Source organism: Athene noctua, chromosome 23 (genome assembly GCF_965140245.1).
Source record: "Athene noctua chromosome 23, bAthNoc1.hap1.1, whole genome shotgun sequence".
Taxonomy (NCBI): Eukaryota; Metazoa; Chordata; class Aves; order Strigiformes; family Strigidae; genus Athene; species Athene noctua.
The window spans coordinates 5,292,390-5,314,236 of NC_134059.1; the positions used below are offsets into that span (position 1 = coordinate 5,292,390).

The 21,847-nt window shown below is 55.4% G+C and overlaps 1 protein-coding gene across 3 annotated transcripts in view; it reads left to right on the forward strand.

Moving 5' to 3' along the window:
- The first annotated feature begins 209 nt into the window (after nt 1-209).
- Nucleotides 210-21,847, forward strand: part of FOXP4 (forkhead box P4) — a 62,442-nt gene continuing 40,804 nt past the window's right edge. Inside the window, exon 1 of one of the 3 annotated variants that reach the window (XM_074925359.1) lies at nt 210-222. The gene's annotated coding sequence lies outside the window, so the exon portion shown is untranslated. Of the gene's footprint in view, nt 223-324; nt 378-1,184; nt 1,494-21,847 lie in introns of those variants that run through there. The other 2 variants (XM_074925360.1, XM_074925358.1) reach the window with 2 other exon arrangements.

The following is a 21,847-nucleotide window of genomic DNA, read 5'->3' on the forward strand; positions in this document are numbered from 1 at the left end:
CGCCCCGCGCCGCCGCGCCCGCGCTGCCGCCGCCGCCGCCGCGCCGAGCCGGACCTGAGCGCGGCGCGGAACGGCCCCGGCCCGGCCCCGGGGCTGCCCACGGCCCGGCGCCGCCCCGCACCCGCCGCAGGGCGCCGGTGCCCCCCCCCCCCCCCCCCCCGCCACCATGTCCCGCCGCTTCTAACCCCGCAAGTCTCCACCGCCGCGGCCGCCCCGTCGGAAGTTTGTTTGTTGGGGTTTTTTTTAGTGTTGGGTTTTTTTTTTCTGTTGTTTGTTTTTTGGTGTTTTTTTTTTTTTTTCCGGGGGGTGGGGGGGGGTGGGGGGAAAAAAAGAAGGCGGCGCGGCCGCATGCCCGCCGCGGAGCTCGGCGTGACCAGGTGGGTGAGAGCGGAGCGGGAGGGTCCGGGTGGGGCCCCGCGGGGGGGTGCGCGCTGTCCCCGCCGTACCGGGAGGGATTTCGGGGCGCCCCCCACCCCCCCTAATTCCTCTCCACCCCGGGGGGGGAGTGGGGGGGGGTGTGCTGGCCGTGTCGTGTGTGTCCCGTGTCCCCCCCCCCTCTCCACCCCGGAGCGTGGCGGGTCCGTTCCTCCGCGCTCGGAAGTTTGTTGCGGCGCCCGGACAAAGGGAGCGGGACCGGGAGGGAGGGAGGGGGGGGCGTGGGGTGTCTTGTCCCCCCCCCCAGGGGTTGGGGCTCGGTGCGCACCGAGGAGGGAGGGGGGGGGTCGCGGTGCATGCGGGGTCCTCGGTGCGCCCGGGGCAGCCCCGGCGGCGGGCGCGGGGGTCTCCGCCGCCCCCTTCACCCCCCGAAGCGTTTCGGTGGAGGGGAGGGGGGGGCAGCCCCCCTCGGGGAGGGGTGTTTGGGGCGGGGGGGCTGGTCGGGCACCGAGAAACTTGCGCTGCCGCCGGGAGAACCGCGCAGCCGGTGCCGGCTCCAGACTTGCCTCTGCTCCGGCGCCTGGGGGTCCCGCAGCCCCGGGGGGGCTCAGCTCCGGGGGGAGCACGGCAGCCCCTGCCCTGCCAGCCGCCCCTGAGCTCCCTTTGTTGGTGCTTCCCATTTTTCCCCCCATGTTCCTTTTCTCTCCGGCAGTTTTGTTCTAATTCCGGCCGCTTGGAGTGGGGGGGGGGGGGAGACTTGGGTGTTGCTTTTTTTTTTTTTTTTCCCGTTCCACCCCCCCCCACTGCATTTTAACTCGGCCCCAGCCCCGTTGCTCCGTGCCGAGGAGCGGCCCAGCGGGTGCGATTCCCTCCTTTGGGATAAATCATAAAAGTCAACCCCAAGTTTTGAAATTCCTGGGAGAAGCAGCCGCCGCCGTCCCCGTCAACCTGCAGCCAGACCGGCCGTCGCTCCGGCAGCGCCCTGGGAAATCCGCGGTGTCTTAAAAAAAAAAAAAAAAAAAAAAAATTAATATCCCAAACTGCAAGGTGAGGGGAGAGAAGGAACAAATGCACGGCTTCGGATGGAGCTGGAGAATATTCCCGAGAAATTCCTGCAGGTTTGGATTCCGGACGGGGGGTTACGGCTGCGCGGCGAAGCTCTGCCCCGCGTTTCGCCCCTGCCTGCGTTTCACCCGGTTGCAAAGTTTTGCGAGGCTTTGGTGTGTCTTTGTTTGAAAGGGGAGAGCGAGGTTGGGGTGTTTGGTAGTTGTGGGGTTTTGTGGTGGGTTTTTTTTTTTTTTTTTCAGGGGTTTGGGGGGGTCTTTAGAACCTCGCCACGCTGCCTGCGGGAGGGCTCGGCGGGCTGGCTGGGACCCTGCCGACAGCGGCTATTAATAATATCAGCAATAATAACGTGTTTGGAAAGAGTTTTTATTATGGAGCTGTCGTCTTCTGGGAGTTAAGAAATTCCCGGGCAAATATCGTTTGACGAAGCTGGCGGCGGGTCGCTGGGAGCCCCGGACCAGCCTCTTTCATCCCGTTCCCACCCCGGTGTCCGCCGTCGTTGCAAGATGCTCTCCCAGCCCCGGCGCTGGCAAAGTTCAGATATTTCTATTCTTCCCTGATCCATCTCCCTCGTCTGTGTGATAAACAAACGCGCCTCTGTCTCTTCTCCCCTCTCCCCCTCTCTCCCGCTAAAAAAGAAAGGCACTTCAGAAAGTGCTGCGTTAGCAGCGGATTGCTCTGAATATTTCTTTTGGTGGTAGGAAATCTGTTTTGAGTTGGCAGGCGCGTTTCGAAGGTGTGTATAAGAGAGAACAAGTGGAGTGTAATTGGTTTTTCTTTTTCCATTTGGGAGTGATTCTGCTTTTTTTTTTTCTTTCCTCTTTTTTTTTAAAAAAAAAAAAATAAGCAAAGGGCTGTCTTTCTCCCTCTATCCCCTCCTGTGCACTTTTTAATACAAATGAAAAATGTGCGTAGGGGAGAGCGGGAATAATTCACAGGCATCTGCAAACTCCACTTTGCTCGGAGTAGTGGTCGGGGAGCGCCCGCTTTGAAAACTTGCGCTGGGATTTTTTATTTTTTTTTTCTCTTCTTAATATAGTCCTAGAGGAATTTGTGTCCAGATTCCTCCCCGGGATTGCTCGTCGGCTTCAGGCAGCTCTTCCATCCCCATCGATCTTACTGGGAGACCGCGATACCCAGAGATTTGCCTTTTACCACACTCAGAACCAACTTAGCATCGGATTAAGACCTCACTTTTCCGCAAGCATTGTAAAGCTGTGGGGCATACAATAAAAATGTTATTAGTTTCTGTATTAAAAGGTTGGGTTGTTTTTAACCCAAACCAGAAGTAGGATTTACTTTTACAAATTTCTCCTTGTGTGTTAAAAATTTACACGAGAAATGTGTTACGCTGGAGAAACAGGCATTTGATGTTAAATCAACCCAACATGTGTCTTGCACAGGCGGCGTGACCCTGGTCCTTGTGTGTTTGCGTGGACGTGTTCCCTTTCATGCTTTCCCGTATTCTCAGTTAAATAGAGCAAAGTCTCGGGCTCTTGTGAAATCTAACTCTTTTAATTTCTAATTTTTTCTTTAATTTCCACCTCACCTTAAAGTCCATCCAAAAAAAAATCCAACAAGCCTCCAGGGGTGGGTGGTTGGAGAAGATAATCAGATTCAGAAAAATTACCCCATCGTTCCCCCCCTCTTTTTCTATTTTTTTTTTTTTTTTTTTTTTTTTTTCCCCCTTCAGGTCGCTGAAATCAAACTGAGGAGGGGGGATACGTGGGGGAGAAGGGACAAAATTTCCTGGGCTGAGCCAGGGAGCTTTTGTGAGGGCTGTGAAGCCCTCGCTGGCTCTGGCTCCTGCCTTTCTTCTGCCCTTTGTGGGGGCGAGGCAGGGAAGAGCCTTCCCGAGCCCTCCCGCTCCCTCTGCTTCAAATAATGGTCAAGAGCCCCTGTTTTGAGATGCTACTTTTTTTTTTTTTTTAATTTTAATTTATTAGTTCTTGTGTTTTTTTTCCCCTGCCTCTGCCATCCCAAGCTCCTTTTGCTGGAGTGTTTGGTGTGGGGATGGAGATGCTGCCGCTCCGAGCCCGGGTCGAGCATCGTTCCTGTGATAAAAGCCAAATCGTTCCAAGAAACTGGCTCCGAGAAACTGGCCCCGTCACGCAGCGTGAAGTTGGACTCTGGGGGGGGGGGCGAAAAGTGCGGGAGAACGTGATCGGTGTGGAAAAAATCCCCCCCCCCCCTCCTTCACCTGTGCACCCCGGGAATGCTTCGCCCAGCGGGGTCCGGGGGTGCGGCGGGTGCCCCCCGCTCACTGCTTTGGGGAAGGAGGAGGCGATGGGGGGGCGAGGGGAGGGCTGGGACTTTGGTGCTGGGGGGGGGGGGGGGGGGCAGAAGGCTGAGCAAACAGAGAGAAATGAAATAAAACGGATTAAAGTTGCTGCTGGGGGGAGGCAGGGAGAGGGCTGATACTCAGACCTGAGAAAAAATAATATAAAAAAAAAATCTCTGTAAGCGCCACATCCAGCCCTGGTCACCTTCCTGAGAGATGAGTGACCACAGGTTTTACATCCTCCTTTGGGAAGGGAAGAGCAGGGTGCGTTTTTTTTAAAAAAAAAAATTAAAAAAAATAAAAATCTGTGCAATGTATAAAATCAAGTGACACTAAAATATCTAGTCCGGGCCCTCGCCCTTTCTCTCCTAATAACCCGGCAGGAATGCGAGTGCACTCAGTTGTGAAGTTGCTGCCCGGAGAGCCCGGGAGCTTTTCTTTTCTGCCGCTGGAGAGGGGGATGCTTTGAGTCTGCTGATGTTTGTGTCTCGCTGTGGGGCTGGGGGAAAGGGGGGCGGCAAGGCTCTGCCTTTCAGGTTTTTCTCTCCTTTTATTTTATTTTTTTTCCCCCCCCCCTTTACTCTTTTCTTGTTGCTCCGGCGGGGAGGGTGGAAGGGGGGAGCGAGGCCGGAGGAGGAGAGGTGCGGTGCTGAGTTTGCCTTTGTAGCAGCAAGGTGGGGGGCAAGCTGTGCCCCCAGCCGGGGACGGGGCTCATTCTTCCATCCGGAGAAAGGCGGGAGAGCCCCGAGGTCCCCAGCTTTTCTTTTAGCTCGTTTAAAAGTAAACACACATGTGTGGCTCTTCGCGTCGCGTTTCCCGCTGCAGAGTGGGGTTTGGTAGCCCCTAGTATTTAGGGAAATTCTCTAATTTGTGGAAAGGAGAGCTGGGGAGGTTTTCCCCCTTCATCCCCCGTGGTGGGATGGTGGTTTTGAAGCACGGGAGGGCCCCTGGGTTGTGGCTGGCAGGTGGTTTGTGGAGGTCTCGTGGGGATGCTCCCCGCTGCTCGCACCCCAGCGTCTCCCTGGATGCATCGGGGGGGTCCCCACCTCCTCCTCAGGGGCCGTTCTGGGTTTATCCCCCGCTCTGCACCGGGGCTCCCAAAATGACCCTGCCACCACCTCGGTGTCACCTGCCACTTCTGGAAGTGGAAACTTGAAATTTCCTGTCCCGTCTTTCTTTGATTTCCAGCTCCTCCGGCGTGGCCACGGGGGTTATGTGGGGCAGGGGGGTGGCTCGGTCCTACCCCGAGAGGGATGTGCCGTGGGCATCTCCCCCATGGAGGGACGAGCGCTGTGTCAGCTTAGTTAGAGGGAAGGAAAAAGAGGGGAAATAAAACTGCAAATGCACTCAGAGCTTGGAAACGCGTGTGTTTGCCTCGGAAGATGTAAAAATCCTCCGCGTGCCACTTGTGGAGAGCCCGATGCACCTGAGAGAAACGCAGGGGTAGCTTCTTGCTTGAAAATAAAACTAAGGGCCATGACATCAGTTTGGCAGCGAGTTGCCCTTTCAGGCTGGCCCTGCTCGCTCCTCCGAGCAGCCGTGGGGGCTTTGGCCGGTAAAGCCTCGCTCCTCCGCCAGCTGATGGGAGAGCAGCGTGGGGAAGGACTCGCACCCATTTTATCATCTTGCAAAACCTTCCCCCTCCCCCTGCTCGCTATGCTGCACCTTTTAAAGTCAAATAGAACTTGTAGATCAAGATGGGGCTGGGCGCAGCTTGAAAAACTTCCTAATTTTTTTTTTCCCCCCCGCTGCAAGTGTTTGTTGTATAAAATACAGCGGAGACGCTGCTTGAGGGTTGTTGAGGGTTTTTTTTTTCTAACTTTTCCTAATTTAAACCCCTTTTGGCAATCGCATAGGCGAGTCTCTGATAAAACATGTTGCTGGTAATCAGACTGCCCGTGACAAAACCGTGTTTGCAAGTGGAACAGCATCAGGGAAGGGGAAGAATTGAGAGGCAGAAGCAGCGGAGGAGGAGAGCTGCTCCCTTCAGAGGTCGGCAATGTGATGCTGCGGAGGAAAACACAACCCATCCGTCCGCCACGTTATATTTTATAAAGATCCTGCTGGAGGAGAGATTAGATCTGGGGATGGAGCTGGAGGGAAGTCATTAAGGGATTACGATGCCTTGCGCTGGCAGCGTAGACGTGGGCACGGGGCTGGCTCTGACGGTACCTGGATACCTGGGCAAACAAGCCCTGCGTGTGCGAAGCGCTTGCACAGGGAGTTGGGATTCTCTCTTTTTGTTTTTTTTTTTAAGGGGAAAAAGAAAAAAAAAAACCAAACCTGTGTTTGCAATGTGATCTGGGGTAAAGCGAGCTGGTGTCGGTGTTCGCCGGCCCCTGGCGACACTTGTCGCCTGGCTCTGGTGCCCTGGCAAGTTGGTGAAAAGTCTTTTGCGGCGTGTGCCAGCGGAAACCCTCCTCCTGTGCTGCTGGGTCCAGATTAGCAGCCAAAACGTGCTTATTTTTTAGGAAAAATAGGGAGCGGAGGGTGGCTGTGGGAGGAAATTTCACCTGGTCCCAACTCTGCCGGGGGCTCCTGGGTGCGTTTATCGGAGGCGAAAGGTGCGTTGGTGAAACTTCTTTTTGGAAGATTCCTTTCAAAACCATGGAAAGGTGCAGGAAAAAAAAAAAAATTTCTTTTGAAAGTATTAGAGGAGGAAAAAAATCCCATTGGGGGCCCGGATTTGGAGATGATTTGGAAGCTGTTTATTCTGCTTCATTGGCAAACCTCCTCCACGTGACCGGCTTCGGTGGGGAGCTGGCACCAGGCGGCCGGGAAACCGCGGCCGGGGCTGGGGAGTGCTGGGCTGGGCCGTGGGGCTGGCGGGGAGCTGCAGACCCCCGGGGAGGAGGAAGAGGAGGAAGACCCCCTCGTGTGATGGGTACGTGCTCCGTGTGTGCTGTGCGGGCTGTTTGGCAGCTCCCGAGGCTCGGGGAGATGCCGTCCCCGGGGTTGTTTTTGCTCAGGCACCGATGCTCCCGTTTAAACAAACACGGGGCTGCGCCCGGGGTCGGCTGGGATGAGCCGCTCACCCGGAGCGGGTGGGTGTTGAAACAACTTATTTCAACACACCTTTGCCAGGTCGCTGGAGGAGCTGGGTTTATCTACTGGGATTTAACTGCACCGAGGCTAATAAAGACATAAAACACCAACGGTGCCGTCCGGGGCAGCGAGTGCTTCCCCTGTGCTTGGGCAGGGCGAGCCGAGCATCGCGCCGCGGAGTCACCTCGGGGGCCAGGAGCTGTCGAAGCCCTGACCCCGAAGGCTCTGGCTGTTCACTTGCTTCCTCCGAGTCTTGGTTTATTCCGCAAACTGTAGATTTTTAGGTGAGTGATTTTCTTTTTGCCTGCTTATTGTGAATGTGCGAGCCGGGGACTGTCTTTTATTTGTTTGCCTGTAGCAAGGTCTGGATGGGGACCACCTAGGAGAAGCTGTCGTGGGCTTGGTAAGAGATGTCTTCAGCCTTAGAAAAAAAGGGACAGCGGAGGAAGGCTCGAGGTAGGTTGCTTAATGCAAAATATAAGGCCAGAACTTGTGCTTGTGAGCAAAGGATCCCATCTGCCCAGGAGCATCTCCTTCTCCTGGTGGCCCCTCGGCGTTGGTTCTCTGCCTGCAAGTTGTCCGCTGCTGCCCGTTAGCAGGAGTGTTGTTTGCCCAGTGACTTTGTGCCGGCGCTTCTGGGCGCGGGGGGTGGCTCGCCCGTGTGCTGGAGCTCGCGCTGGGCTCACGGCTCGGTTGGGTGCCACCCGTCACGTGCCGGGATCACGGCACATCGGTTGGGTTGGCCACCGCGGGATGGGGGTTCCGGCACGGGTGATCCCGCTTTGGCCGCGCGGTCCTGGGTGCTGCTGGGATGATGCTCCCTGGCTGCAGGACTGTCCCCAAACCCCACTGGGACATGAGGCTTCAGGGGTGTCTCAGCTCCTGGCTTGTCTGTTGGCTTCACCCCCAGCTCCTGGGGGGAGGAAGCGCCTGGCTGGGGTGGCAGAGGGTGGTGGGAGGCGTCTCGCTGCCTCCCAAGGTGGGGGAAGATGCCCCATGTAGCACTGGCAAAGGGCCTTGGGGCTCTTTGTGGCTCGGGGTGGTCACGAGGTTGTTGGAGGAGCCACCCTGGGCTGAGGGGACAACTTATGGCATGAAATACCTGGCAGAGATGATGTTTCTTGTTGAGCGTCGGGAGTTTTCGGCTGAACTGGCCTGGGGTTTGGGCCAGGGTGGTGGGCAGAGACCTTGTGCTGGGGAGGGAAGAACCCTCTCCCATGGCCTGGGGCTTCCCGTATGGTGTCGTGTCCCCTCTGGCTGTGTCCTGGCAGCCACCTTGCCACGGAGCCCTGTGTTGCCTTTTGGGCAGCTCCGGCTGTTCCCAAGCACAGTGTGGAAGCAGAACAGAACACCGGTGCCTTGAACAAAACCAAAACACCCTTTAACAACCTGTGAGTTTTGTTCTTGGACACCTCCCTCTTCTCCCATGGGAGCTCCATGCACCCGGCAAGGGGCCAGCGCTGCTGAGCATCCCGTGGCCCCACATCCCTGCTGGGAGGGACAGGAGGAGGTGGTGAGATGCTTTGTGCCACCGAGAGGGTTTCCCGGCGGGTGGCTGTCACCCAGTGAGGTGGGTCCTTCCTCCAGAGTCCAAAGTCCCTCGGCCAATCCCTCCTGGATGCAACAGACCTGATGGCAGGAGGGAAATTCCCCGGAGCGCGGGGTAACTCAGATCTGGAATACAAATACAACATCATTGGGCCTATTAAAAGACGGAAGGAAAGAAAATAAAGGTGGAGCAGAGGGGAAAGTGTCCCATAACTTTTGTGGCAGGAGATGTGGATTTTTAAAATGCACTGTGCCAGGCTAGCTTCAAAGAAACCCCGTATTTTGCTGAGATGGGTTGAGTGGGGGCAAAGCCACAGCTTTTGTGAAGTGCCATCCCCTGCTTTGCCCTTCTCTGAGGTTGTTTCCAAAGTATTTATGCTTTTTGCTTTTACTCCCCAACCTGCTTTCCCTGCAGTGAAGCTGCTTCCCAACCGGAGCGGTGCCACTTTTACTCTGCATTTCTGCAGCGGGGTCCCAGCAGGATGTGGTTTGTTTTACGGGTAGGGGAGGGTCTCCCCCTCCCCATCTCCTGCTCATGTTGCAGTGCCCTGTGCTTGCCTTTGGCTCGGCCGGGAGTGGGGTTTGGGGATCCAGGCTGCGACTGCTCTGCCTGACACAGATGTTCACCATTAATAAATTAAAACCTCAAAATCAACGTGATTTCTCATTTGGAAAACAAAAGGGGCATTTGTCCCCTGCTGCGCGGGTAAATCTGGGGCTGGGGAGAGGAGGAGGAGGAGGGTGCGTGTCCCGTTGTCCTGTTGCTCCCGGTTTGTCTCAGTCTTGTGCCTTGCTCCTCTACCCCCAGCAGGTCCTGGTCCCATCCCTCCGATCCCCCCAGCACTGGGGGTGCTGGGTTTGTAGGGTGCTGCTTGCAGCGGGGTCGGGGGTTGAGAGCGGAGCTGTCAGTCCTGTGTGCGGGTGTGAGGTGAGAAGCAGGTGAAGGCGAGGACGGAGCAGGCTGGGGTGTGTGGGGCCGGATCCTGCACCCGTGTAAACCCAACTGGGGTCAGAACTATCCTGGATCCTGCATTTGCCCCCTGGATGGGGGCAAACCCACTGAGAGCACTCTGTGCTCTGGGAAAGGCTCCAAAGCTGCATCGGGGGGTGCTGGCACTTGGGGCATGGGGTCCCCTCTGTCCTCAGAGCTGGGCTCGGTCACCTCCTGGGAGGGGCTCAGGGTCAGGTGGTCCCTTCTCAAGCACCTGCAAAGCTGCAACAGATCCCACGTTGCTTCAGTGGGGGGTTCAGGATGTGGTTTTGCTGAGGGAATCCCGGGAGGGTTGCTCAGGAGGGTTGGGGGGCACGCAAGGAGGGAGAGAAAAGGTTCCTGGTGTGCTCTGGGTGGGTTTTCTCACTTTCTGGCCTCGCTGAGCAGCGTTTCTGGCTGGGGCAGGGACGTGGGGGCTGCTGAGTGTGGGGCATCGCTGCTGTGTACGGGTGGGTGGGTGAGTGCCAGTACCCAAGGGCCCCTCAGGGGCTTGTCCAGCCTGCAGAGGCATCTGTACAGTCTCAGGAAAAATCTCCCCAAATTTGGGGGTGGTTGTGTACGTTGGGGAGGGGAGATGCCCAGTCAGTGTGCTCCCAAGAGAAATAGGTAAAGGAAAATGTCCTAAAATCCACCCCGATGAGAGGTGGGGGTGTGAGCATGCTGGAGAAGCCCTGGTGAGGGATTTCTGGCTGAGCTGCGCTCTCGTGGTGCGACACGGGGTTCGTTTCATCCCTCTTTTGCCGTAGTGACAGGTGGAAGATTTGTGCTGAAATTCGGGTTTGAGTTTCCTCGGCTCCTCTGCTCGCTCTGGCAGAGGCACCCGGTGCTGTGGGGGCCAGCCCAGCTCCTCGCAGCGGGTCTCTGCCTGCCCTGGAAGATGCTCGGGGCTCTCCGGGTGCAGCGGGCGGGTCGGGGTCATTCCCTGCTCGGCCTGGCTCTGTTCAGGTTACTTGTGCTTCCCCTTTTAAACCAGGTTTTTATTTATACCTAGCATAGCAGAGTGTGCTTTTAGAACCTGTTTCAGAATCCCTTGAAGTCTTTCCCATGATGCTGGTGGGCTCAAGCCCTGAACAAACGTCCTTTTCCCTGGAAGTGGAGCTGTGGCTCTGAATCTGGGTCAAACTTTGGGGCTGTCGGAGCAGCCCCACCTGCAGATCAAACCCCTTGTTCCTGCACCACGCAGGTATCGGCACCGGTGCTGACACCGGCATCGCCGGCCGCGTAGCTGGGCAAGAGCAGGGCCAGAGCCATTCCCCTGGGGTTCTAGAGCTGGTGGTTTTAAAATACACCCTGATGAAAAGGCCAGTCCGGTTAGAAACGCAGTGAGATGAAGTTTAACAAGGCGAGGGGGATCGTTCAGGGGTTGATGCTGGCTTTGGGGAAGGTCGGTGCCATCTGGTCGCTTGTGTGTCACTGTACCGGAGCGGTGGATGCTGCAGTGGGGAGTGTCGGTGCTGCTGGATTTCCAGCTGTAGATTTGGGCTCCTGCAGGAGGAGACAATGGCAATGCCCGTCTGTCTGGGAGAGGGACAGAGCCCTGTCCCCTGCCCTCAGAGGGGATATGCATCTCCTTTCGTTGTGGACATCTCCGCTGGTCCTCTCTGTGGCAAATACATCACCCTGGGACTGGAAATGAGCAGCCCCAATGGTTTTAGCTAAAGGTTTAAAATAGTAATTAGTGTTTTAAAATTCCTGGATGCAAGCAGGAGCTGTGCTCTGCGTTGGGGCTGGCTGGGGGTGCAGGGCCAGGGCTGCTGGTGCAGGCAGGGACCAGGGGGGGACCTCATGGACAGGGCAGGGAGGTGGGTCACGTTCTTGGGGGAGTTGGTGACCCAGACTGTGTCCACTTCATGCCTCGCCTGATGCTGTATCCTGATGGTGTTACCGTGAGGTGATGATTTTTGGTCTGGGGAGGAAGGTGGGGGATGTCCCCAGGGTTGGTGCCCTGCCTGGGGTGGCCTGTGATGGAGTCCGTCTCACCTCTGGCTTCCCGCCCGGGGGGATGCGCTTTGGGGGGGTGTGAGGAGAGGGTTGTCGGTGGCTCTGTCTCAGCGGGAGATGCTGGAAGATGGTGTGACCTGATTGTGGAGGAGCGGTGCCGGCCGGGAGCCTGGGGCCGTGGTGTGGCTGCGGTGGGGCTCACACCAAAGCTTCCCCTGTGGGCACCCAGCCCGCGGTGGGCACCCTCGCCCTCTCCCCCTGCAGGAGCCTGTGTGTACCCCGGGATGGGGGTTTCTGGGTTCCCCACCAAAGCGATGCCCGATGCTGCTGGGGTGCCTTGCTGCGGGTCCTGTTAGCCCATGGTGAGTCCTCCCTGGCCAGGGGGGCACGTCAGGAGCTGGTGGGCCACTGGGTACCTCACACCCATTTGTGCCCCAGCACCCATGGGTGCTCTCAGGGCCCCTGGGACTTGGCAGCCAAGAGCTGCAGGCCTGGGCAGGGTGCGGGGTGTTAGAGCTTGCAATTGGTGAATCACAAACTAATATTTTAAAGAATGAGGATTATTTTGCAGAGGGGTGGAGGGAGGGGAAAACCACACAATTTTTCAAGTGTGCTCTGTAGTGAGGATGTATCTAACGCCACATTAACGGTAATAATCCCGAGATTTGCACGGTGCTGTCTGGCCCACACCAGTGGGAAGGCTCCGGTGGCTTCCTTGGCCACTGCAGCACGGCCTCTTCTGGCCTGGAGTATCAGTAGCCACCTGCGTGCTGCTCTTGGGTGTCCCTGCGCCCCAAAACCAGGCTTGTTCAGGGGCCTCACTGTTCTCAGGAGGAAGCATCACCCGCTGCCTGGGATGAGCAGGGATTCGGAAGGTGCAGATCACCTCGATTCACTTTGTCCTTCCATAGCTCTGTCCCAACCCATAAAGCCCGGATTTGGGAAGAAGCTGCGTCCCGATGTGCCGTCTGGTAAGGGCTGAGCTCTGGGGATGCACAGGGGCTCGGGAGCCTGGATGGATCCCTGTGACCTGGGAGTGCTGTGGGTGACACCAAAGCGATGCTGTGGGACCAGATCACCTTTCCCGTGTTGTCAGCCTGGCAGCGATCCGGAGGGATGCTGAAACGGCAGAGGTGTGCTGCCATCCTGCCGGGAGCGGAGGGGAGAAGCTCTCACTGCATCCGCAGCTGTGGGTGCTCTGGGAGAAGCGTCACCCGCCCGGACTCCCCGGCGGAGGGTGCTGGAGGGGGATGCTCTCCCCTGGAAGAGGACGTGGCGGCTGAATGTGGCTCATCCCAGTCACACGGGGAAGGAACACGGGGAACTCTCTGGGCTTCGGCACAGGGTCAGCGTGGGGAAACGCTTCCCCCAGTTGAAGGGATGCTCCGTGCCTCTCCGCTATGCCTTGTCCTCCTCCCGAGCGCCTGAAATATTAAATACACCTTCCCAATGCCCTCCCTGGGCGGTGTGGCTGTTCCTGGTGCCAGACCCCACGACAGCGCAGCCTCTTTGAGCGACGCCGCTTCCCAGCGCTTAAGAAAACGCTGGAGAAATTGCTCGTGTGATTCCAGTCGCTGCTCTGAGGGGAGATGCTGGGGCCGGCGGGTGCCGTGTTTGTCTTCGGGCTGCGGTTTGCTCCGCGCGGGGGCTGAGGCTGCCGCGGGGGTGCTGGGTGCCCGGGTGGCCCAGGAGATGTTGTGTCCGTGCGAGATGGAGCCGAGCTGTGCCAAAATCAAATCAGGAAGGTTGTTTGAAAGTGCCGAGACCGGCTCTGACAGTGGCTGCGAGACAGAGCCGGCCTTGGGTCACGCTTGCCTCTTGATTTGGATGCAAAAAAATGGACTTCAGACCAGGAGTTTGAAAATGCCCAAGGATAGTTCTCCCCCCCACTGCCTTTTTTCTTCTCCCTCCTCGTGAGCAGCATAATTTCTGGATGGAAACCAGGCCTCTTCCCGCATAGAAATGGGATTTGCAGTGGAAAGCATCAATGTGCGGCAGGGAGCACATTAAATAGAGCGTTTTCTGGATGAATTTTTGCACAAACATGACGGAGTCTGGGAAAACTTGCGGCATCCGAGTTCCTCCCTCCTGTTCAATAGGCACCGTGACTTTTTTTTTTTTTTTTTTCCCCTCCCTTCTGGATTATTTAAAGGCCGGAAGAGACTTTTAGCAACCTCCAGTCTGACTTCATGCAAACTCAGCTGGAAAATGTCACTTGGGGTCTGACATGGGAACGTGTCCCCCAGCACCGGGTCCCTCACGCCGATGGCCTCTCCATCGCTCTTCATCCTGGTCCGGTTTGTCCCTCACCTGCCCCAGGTCGTTTTCTTCCTCCCCAGCTCTGCCGTTGCCTTTTGCAGCCTCCCCTGAAAGGACGGGGTGGGGGGAGCTCCTGCAGTTTGATTTTCATTTTTATTTAAGAGCTTCCCCCGTACACACAGCCTTGCTGGGAGCCTTCCTCCACCCCAGCGCTGCCCTTGCCATTCCTGTGGGCAGTGGGCACCTTTCTCCTGGGCCAGTCGGACACTTCCCCGCAGCCCTCCTCTTCCTCAGCTCGTACGGGGCGATGCCCTGGGTGGCTCTGCAGTGAGGAAGAGCCCTCCTCTTCCTCAAGGTGCCTGAGGCTCTGGTAGGCAGGTGCCTCCATGGGGACACCCGCAAGCATGGGGCCGTGTTCGGGCTGTCTGCATGCCAAAGGGATGGAGGTGACATTGCATGTACGGGGTGTGTTGCGTGTGCAAGGCATGTGCGGGGCATGTTGCGTGTCCCGGGTGGGTATCGGGGCTCTGCCACGGGATGCTGCAGCGGGAAGGCTGGGCGAGACGTGTGCCGTGGGTGTATGTCCCTGCTGAGGGGGTAAAAAATAATTGGATTTACAGGGAGATGCCAGAGGAGCCTTTGCAAAGTGCTGGTGCCGTGCCGGCCGCGTCCCCGGGGCTGTGGGTGAACCCACACATGAGCACACGCGTGTGAACGCACACTCGTGCACCACGGCCCACGTGCAGCCGCTGCCTTGGGGCTCGGGCCCTGCTTTGGCTGCAGGTGCACCCGAAGGCACAGTAGCAGTGGGAGATGCTTTTAATTCTTTTCCTAGGATTTTTTTGGAGGGGGGAGTTGTGCTGAAAATCCCCCGTGTCTTAAAAACTCCGTCCCATGTGGAAGCGCAGAGTGGCTCTTGACAGTGACTCTGTGTGTTGGGAAATGACACATTCTTCCTCCTGGGTTGGTTGGTTTTTGTTTTTTTTTTTTTCCCTGTGAGTTTAGAGTATTTTTTTTGTTCCCTATGAATTTTTTTCCCCACCCTATTCATTATCATTTTTGTTAATTAGATTGTGATGGGGAATGGTCTCTATTCAAAAGAAAAACCTCTGAGATGTGTTTTTACAACTGTGTGTGTGTTTTGGGGAGGGGGGGGAGAGCAAAGATGCTTGAAAGAAATAAATTTTAAAATAATTTCTTCATAAAGCTCTTTAAAAAAGAGAAACCCAGATCCCCTTCCCCCACCATGGCCACCTCCCCTCGGCCCCCCCTAATTAAACGATTTGAATTTTCACGTTAACCGCTTGGTGCTTCCTCGGCGCCTCAGATGATTAGAAAGGGATATTCATTTATGCCTTTTAAACGCCGCCCCGATTAAAATCAGAGAGATTTTTTCCTTCATCAAAATCTAACATCCTTGAAAAATTAATTTGATGCCTCTTGTTATCAATTAATTGAATCTCGTTGGGAGAGAGGCTTGTACGGCGGGTGGTTGGAGCTGGCCCTTCTGTTCTTAGTTGCTTTCCCCCCTCTCTTCTCCCTTCTGCTGCTGCTTCCAAACACTGTGACATTATAAAACTCTGCCTTTTTTTTTTTTTTAATATTATTTTTACTCATCTCATAAAATAAAATAAATGAATAAAACTTGGTCTCTCTTCCCACCCTCCTCCCCATTCCCTTGAGTTCCTTTCGTATGAAAGACCCTTTTTTTTTTTTTTTTTTTATTCCTTTCTCTCTTCCCTCTTTCCTATAACTTCCAAGGCAGGGGGAGAGAAAGAAAGTTGGGGCTTTAGCAATTTCTTGGCGTAGCAAAGCGGCCAGGGTCCGTCTTTCTTCCTTTCTTTAATGGGGGATATTGGATATTTCATTTGAATCTCCCTCTTTTCAATTAAAAAGTGCACAGCTCCTTCTCTTAAAGCTGCTCTATTCTCCTCCTCTGTCTCGGCAGCCGGAGAAGCGATTTTCCTTTCTTTAATATTTCAACTCTTCCCCTGAGATGGGCTGCCTGCATTTTTTTTTTTAATAGACTTTTTTCTCCCTCTATTAAACTTTTCCAATCTTCCTCTCTTTATTTTTTTTTCCTTCCCACCTCTTTAAACAAAAAAAAAAAAATAAAAAGAGAGGAAAAGTTATAAAAGTTAAAGAACTGGGTCATTCAGGAAGTTATTGAAATAACTTAAAAATTAGGTGTTCGCTTCATTTTTACTCTCCTTGGAGCAAATCTACCTGGTTACTTTTAGATCCAGACTCCTCCCTGGTGCCTTTGTTATTTATGTCCCATCGTGAATTTGGGGCTGGAGGTTTTGGAGGAGTTTGGCCGTAACTGAGCACCGAGGGTGTCCCCGTTTGGGGCTGGGGAGGTGGTTTTGTTGTGTCCGAAGAAGGGATCTGTGCCAGACACTCCTCGGTGCCCGCGGGGTGCTGGCATGGGGGATGTGGGTGGGGGTGTTTTCTCCGTGGGCTCCTCGCGGCGGGTCCCGTGCCCTGGGCGATCTGGTGCCATCCGTCCCGTCCCAGCGAGCGGGTTTTGTGCCAAGCTGGGTTTGGGGTCCTGCAGAGAGACGCGGTTGCCTGTTTCCAGCCCTGCCTGTCCTCACTTGGGTGCCTCTTGTGCTCCTCTGTGGGTTGCTGGGGATTTTAGGGGTGCTCTGTGGGGGGCTGGAGAAGGGGGAGACCCAAGGGTGCGAGGGGCTGCAGGTCTGTGTCTGCGTTTCGGGATGTTTTTCCCTTTGTATTCCCATTTGGAACACATCGGGTAGAAGGAAAGCAAGTTTTTTTGGGGGGATGAGAAATTGGGGTGTGCTTTAACCTTCCTCCCTCCTGCCAGGGCCGGATCCTGGCACCGTGGCACCAGATGTAGCTCCATGGGGGCTTCCCAGAGCTCGGGTTTTACCCCGCAGCCTTGCTCGCTGCAGCGTGCATCACTCGGGGCGCGGATACGGGACCTGCACCCCGACTCACCGGGACGCTCCGGCATGGCAGCGGTGAACCACGGCTGGGTGCAGACCACCAGCACCCACCCGGCTGGCACCCACCGAGGGTGCTGCCCCGCTTGGGGTCCCCCTGGGCCCACACATGCAGCTCCTGAGCAGCGAGGCAGGAGCCCCCGTGCACCACGTCACTATTTAATTAGACGTCCCTGATTAACAAAACTTGGCGTTCGGCTTCCTCCTGCCCTCATCTTTCCTGGCTCCGAATCAATGGCTTTGATATGCTAATTAGGGAGTAATTTAATTTCAAAAGGCCGCAATTAACAAGGGTGTTGTGGACATGCTGTAGTTAAGCGGCGTAATCTAATTTGCATTAGTAACAAGCAGGGACTAATTAGAAGCTTAATTAGACACTTAGACGGCTCTTGTGTTTACTTTCTTAATGAGATGGAGTGGGGCTCTTTTTTTTTAATCTTTTCAAGAGCGCAGCGAGGGAAGCGCAGGATGGAGCAGCAGCCCTGGCACCCGGCACGTGCCCGGCACCGGCCCAGCCCGCGTCCCGCCAGCCCCACGTCCGCGCCCGAAGGGATTTTATTTGCCTTGAAGCTTGGCAGGGAGTGGGAGACGTGCCAAACCAGCCATCGGCGTCTCCAGGGATGCCCCGTGTCCCCGTGCGGGATGGCTCACTGGGGTGGGCGCCGGGCAGAGGATCTCCCGTGGGGTTGGTGCTGGTCGGGGCATCCTCGGCGCTGCGTGGGTGCGAGCTCTGGAGGGCAGAGGATGCTCCGAGGGAGACGTGTTTTGGAGAGGCAGGTGGGCTCACCAGCACCCGGGCAGGAGTAGTGCACGGCACGGTCCTGGGGTTTCTTCTGTTGGTGGTGCTCACGCTTCCACGTGTGCTCCCGGCTCTTCGAGTGAGATGACCCCACCTTTTTTGGGGGAGAAAAAAACCTTCGTTGTGGTCGTTGTTGCTTGATTTCTGTGGAGCAGCAAACGCTGTCCGTTGCCTGACGGTGCCCGCGGGGATGGCCGGGTGGTGATGACATCGTGCCGGGCAGGTGAGGAGAGCTCCAGGGCGGAAGGTCTGCCCACCAGCAAGGGCAAGAGTGCCTGGAGGTCGGTTCTTCCCAAAGAAGTTGCTGGAAGCGAGATGAAAGTGGGAGATGAAAGTGCCCAGAGGTGAGATCCCATTAAAGCGGTGCCCAGGCTTAGCCAGTCCTTGGTTCCTTAAATCTCTTCTAATTTACAGTAATGCTCTAGATTCGTTTCAGCTCCCCCAGACTTTTATTTTAATCCCCTTTCCACATTTCCATGTGTTTATGTGTTAATTAAAGGGTAAAAAGCCACTCTCCGAGCAATCTGGGCTGCTGCTTCTCTTCAAGCCAAAGCCTTTTAAGATTAGTGAGCCACTTCCTAAAGCCTCGGAGTGGCGGATCCAGACGGTCAGGTTGCTCAACTTTCCGTAGCTCAGAGCAGATCCTGTGCCTGGGATCGAGTCCTCATCTCTCAGACGAGCAGGGGCGCATCCCGCAGGACTTCCGTCAGCTTAGCGGGGGGAATTTGCTCAGTCCGTGCTCCTCCATCATCTGCCAGTACCCGCTGAAGAGGCTGCCAGCACGCCTGGCTCCTGCTGTCGGGGGGGGAGCCGTGGGGCAGCTCCCCTCTGGGGCCTGGAGAGGCCAGAGTTAGGAGGAAGGGTCTGCAGAACAGCTTTGCGGCCGGGATGTGGTGGGAAAGGTGGAAAAAGCCTCCAGAGCATCACAGTATTGGGCCACTTGTGCATGTGTGGTGTCACCTCTGCTGTCCCTTGCAAAATGTGGTTCGGTGCCGGGGACTTGCTCTGCTCACGGAGACGTGGTGGGGAGCGTTTTCCTGCTGGTGTTCCCCACTGTTCCTCCTCAACCCTCCCGGGTGGTGGTTTTGAGCTGGGGGTGCTTTTTGGGTTTGAATCTGGGGAAAGCGAGGTTGTCAGCGTGGGGATGGGGACAGGGACCCGCTGGCAGCGGGGAGGAGGTGCCCAGGTCTGTGTGTGGCTCTGGTCCTGCCAGCAGCCCACGAAGGGCAGCCCAAAGTTACAGAGCCCCTGAGGATCGTGGTATTGAGGATATTTAAAAATAGAAGAAGCAGCTAAAATAGGTGTTGAGGCTTCTTAGGAGCTCGTGGTCTTGGCTGTACCTGTTTCTGCAGGTCCCGAGGGCTGTGGAGCGCTGTTTAATTTTCACGTCCGTGGAGCTGAATTAGGTGGAGAAGCAACATCGCTTCGGGTGGGTCTGGATGCCCCAAAATCTGTTAGGAGCTTCTGGGGAGAAATCACTCTGTAAATGCTTCACCTGCTCTGCCTTTTCTTAAAGATGCCACGTCCTTTGGTGCAAATCTTTGCTTTGAGTCTGCCGGCTCGCTCGCTTCCATGTTCATCCTCCCTTTTCTGCTGAGGTTTAGAAAGGCTCCGTGGCGATGCCGAGCTCCGTGTCACGGCACACACGTGGTGCTCCCGGGGGACCCCGGGGAGCGTGGCACACGCGTGTCGGGCACACGTGCACACGACGGGAGCCGTGTCCGACAGCCTGGCCAGCTGATCTGCACCCTCCCTTGCAGGGAAGCTCTGGGCATCCATCAGTCTGTTAATTGTGCTAATTAGAGAGTGTGGAGGTGTTAATTGGAAAACCCTGGTATCGTGCCTGTTTGGAGGGGGGGGGATGTCAATAAAAATGAATTGATGACTTGGCATGGCGTGTGCACTTTACAGGTTAGCGGCGAGTCAGGGGATGTCAAGGAAATGTTACTGCTCAGATGAAGCAATTGTTAATTAAAAAGCAACGGTAATTAATATACTCTCATTGCCATATGGTACTGCTAAAGGCAGGGGGATTCTTTACTCCGTATGTAGTTCTCCGTTTCCTTTCCTTTGTCCTGCGCAAGGTGTGCGTTTAAGTAAAAGGGGGGGAAAAAAAAAAAAAAAGCAGAGTGCTTATTCGGTGAAGTGATTTTGTGTCTGAAATGGTAATTAGCAATCCATTTGCACAGCTTCTCTTGCTCATTGCCATTAGAGGGGTCTCCTCCCCCTCCCCTTTTAAGTAAAACCATCCTTTTCTACTTTATCTGGGTGTTGTATCTTCTGCGGTGACTGTCTGGACAGGGGCCCTGCCTTTATGCCTGGGGGAAGGTCTGATCCCGATTAGGCCCTTTGGATGCCAGCGTATGGAGAATCCCTAAATTATTGGATGTGTTTGAACTAAAAAACCTAGATGAAGAGCGGGAGCTGGGATGCTGCAGAGCCATCCGTCCATGTGCGGGGATGCACGTGTGCTTCAGCACTCGCAGCCGGTCGTGCAGCTGGGTTTTGCTCATCCTAATGCAGCTTCAGTCGTCCCGGATCAGTCCTGGCTGGAAAAGCACTCGTTCCTAATTTAAATCGACTTTATAACGTTGCAGACACTGGCTTCATTTTTTTTTTTTCTTTAAGGTTTTGTGAAACTTTTATATGAATGGAAATATTTTCATTATTATTATGATTACTTTCTTTTATTACTTCCCTTGCAGTGTTGGGAACCCAGACACACCAGCATCCCAGTAGGGTTTGCGAACGGGAAGTTGAGTTTTACTAGACTTGGAGAGAGAACCCAACTGGCCTGGTGTCCCGGGCTGCGGGAATCACCCAGCTGGACCCCAGCGCCGGTTCATCTGCTCCAGCATCCCGCCTCTGGCAGGGGCCAGGGATGACAGAGCAAGCCCATGGTTACAGCTCCTCCACCAGAAGAGATTTCCTCCTAATTCCCAATAGTTAAGCTTCAATTTATGCCCCGAAGCCAGGAAAGTTTTATATCCTTTCCAAAAACTTTTTTTTTTTTCCTTTTTTAATACTTCCTGTTGTAACTCTGGATATTCTTGTTCTCCGTATAAAAGTCAAATCCCTTTTTGAATCCTGCCGAGTTTCTGGCCGTGGTGATGCCTTGTGACTGCCGGACATGGGCAGAGCCCGGCTTTCCCCGTGGGGCTGCTTGCCTGGTCGAAATGCGGAGCAGGCAGCGGATTTCACAAGGAAAATGAGAAAAGAAACAGCAATAATTTAATATTTCTTTAGGCTCTTGCTTGACGTTAGCAAGGGAGAAGGAGCAAATGTAGTTTTCGAGGGCAAAAGGTGTTTTCTTTCTTCCAGCTTTTTTGCTCCTAACACATCGTTCGTAGGTGAGCATCCCATCCCTCCCTGGTCCTTTCTCGGGACGCTGCTCCGACCGTGCCACACTCTTCCCCCAGCTCCTGTTCTTCAGATAAAACCAAAGCCCAGTAATCCCGTTAACCTTGAACTCTCCCGCAGCCACTGGTGTGTCACCCTGCGCGGGTTTGGTAGCACCAGGACGGCGGGAGGGAGCCGGCAGCTCCACATGGGAATTAATGTCAGTCATATACCCTGCGGAAATGACTTTTGAAATGCATATAATCTCAAACATGCAAATGAGAAGCTTGCTTCACCCTGTTTAATATGAATGATCAGCTTCTGAATAGCTATTATTACACGCCACATTTCAGCAATTATGTTGTTCGCGGTTTGTCTTTCTGTCTTTTGGGGTGGGAGGGGGGGAAGACGGGGGAGAAAAGAGAAGAAAAAGGGAGAAACAGTATTTCTTCTCCCTGTCCTTCTTTTTTTATTACTCTCCTGTTTCAAACTCACCAGCGAATGGTGGTGGGTGAATGCTGATCCCGCTCCGGCACCCGCCGGTGGGGAAGGAGCCGGATTGAATGAGATAAAACTGTCTCCTCTGCTTTTCCACAGAGCAAAGTGTGTGTTGGGGTGGAGGGAGAGACCCTCAGATTCGGTGGGGCTTCCCGTGCCCCCGATTTCTGTGTGTGTGTGTCAGGGCTGCATGCAGCCCTGGGAGCTTGGCGGTTGCTGGCTGGAGCGGCAGCATTTGATGCTGGATGCGGTGGTTGCGTTCCCTCCAGTGCCTGCTCAGATCCCGGAGTTTTTCCCAAAAAAGGGGACCCTCAGGTTCACAGCAAACACGCTGCCCGCTAATCAAACCCGACTGAGCAAAGACTCTTCGTCTTATCGCTCTGAAACCAAACCTTGTAACTCCTTGGGAGTCCCTCCCTGAGCCAGTCTGCCTTAATTTAAATAGTATTTAAGATCAGGGAGGTAAGGGTTGCACTTAGCTCCCAGCTCTCGTGCAGCCAGCTGCATGTTGGGGTGCAAGGAGCTTTCCCGGTGGCTCTCCCAGTGCTCAGTGCTTTCCCCCAGCTCAGAGTGGTGGCCCAGGAGCTTTGCCTTGGCCCAGCAGAGCTCCGGGCGGCTGCCCTGAGGCTCCCGGCATCCCACGGCTGCTCCTGGGATGGGAGCAGGGCCCACGGGCACCCTTACCAACACCAGCCCTGCAGCCGGGGCCCGGGGAGCTCCGGGCAGTTCTGCCCTGGTGT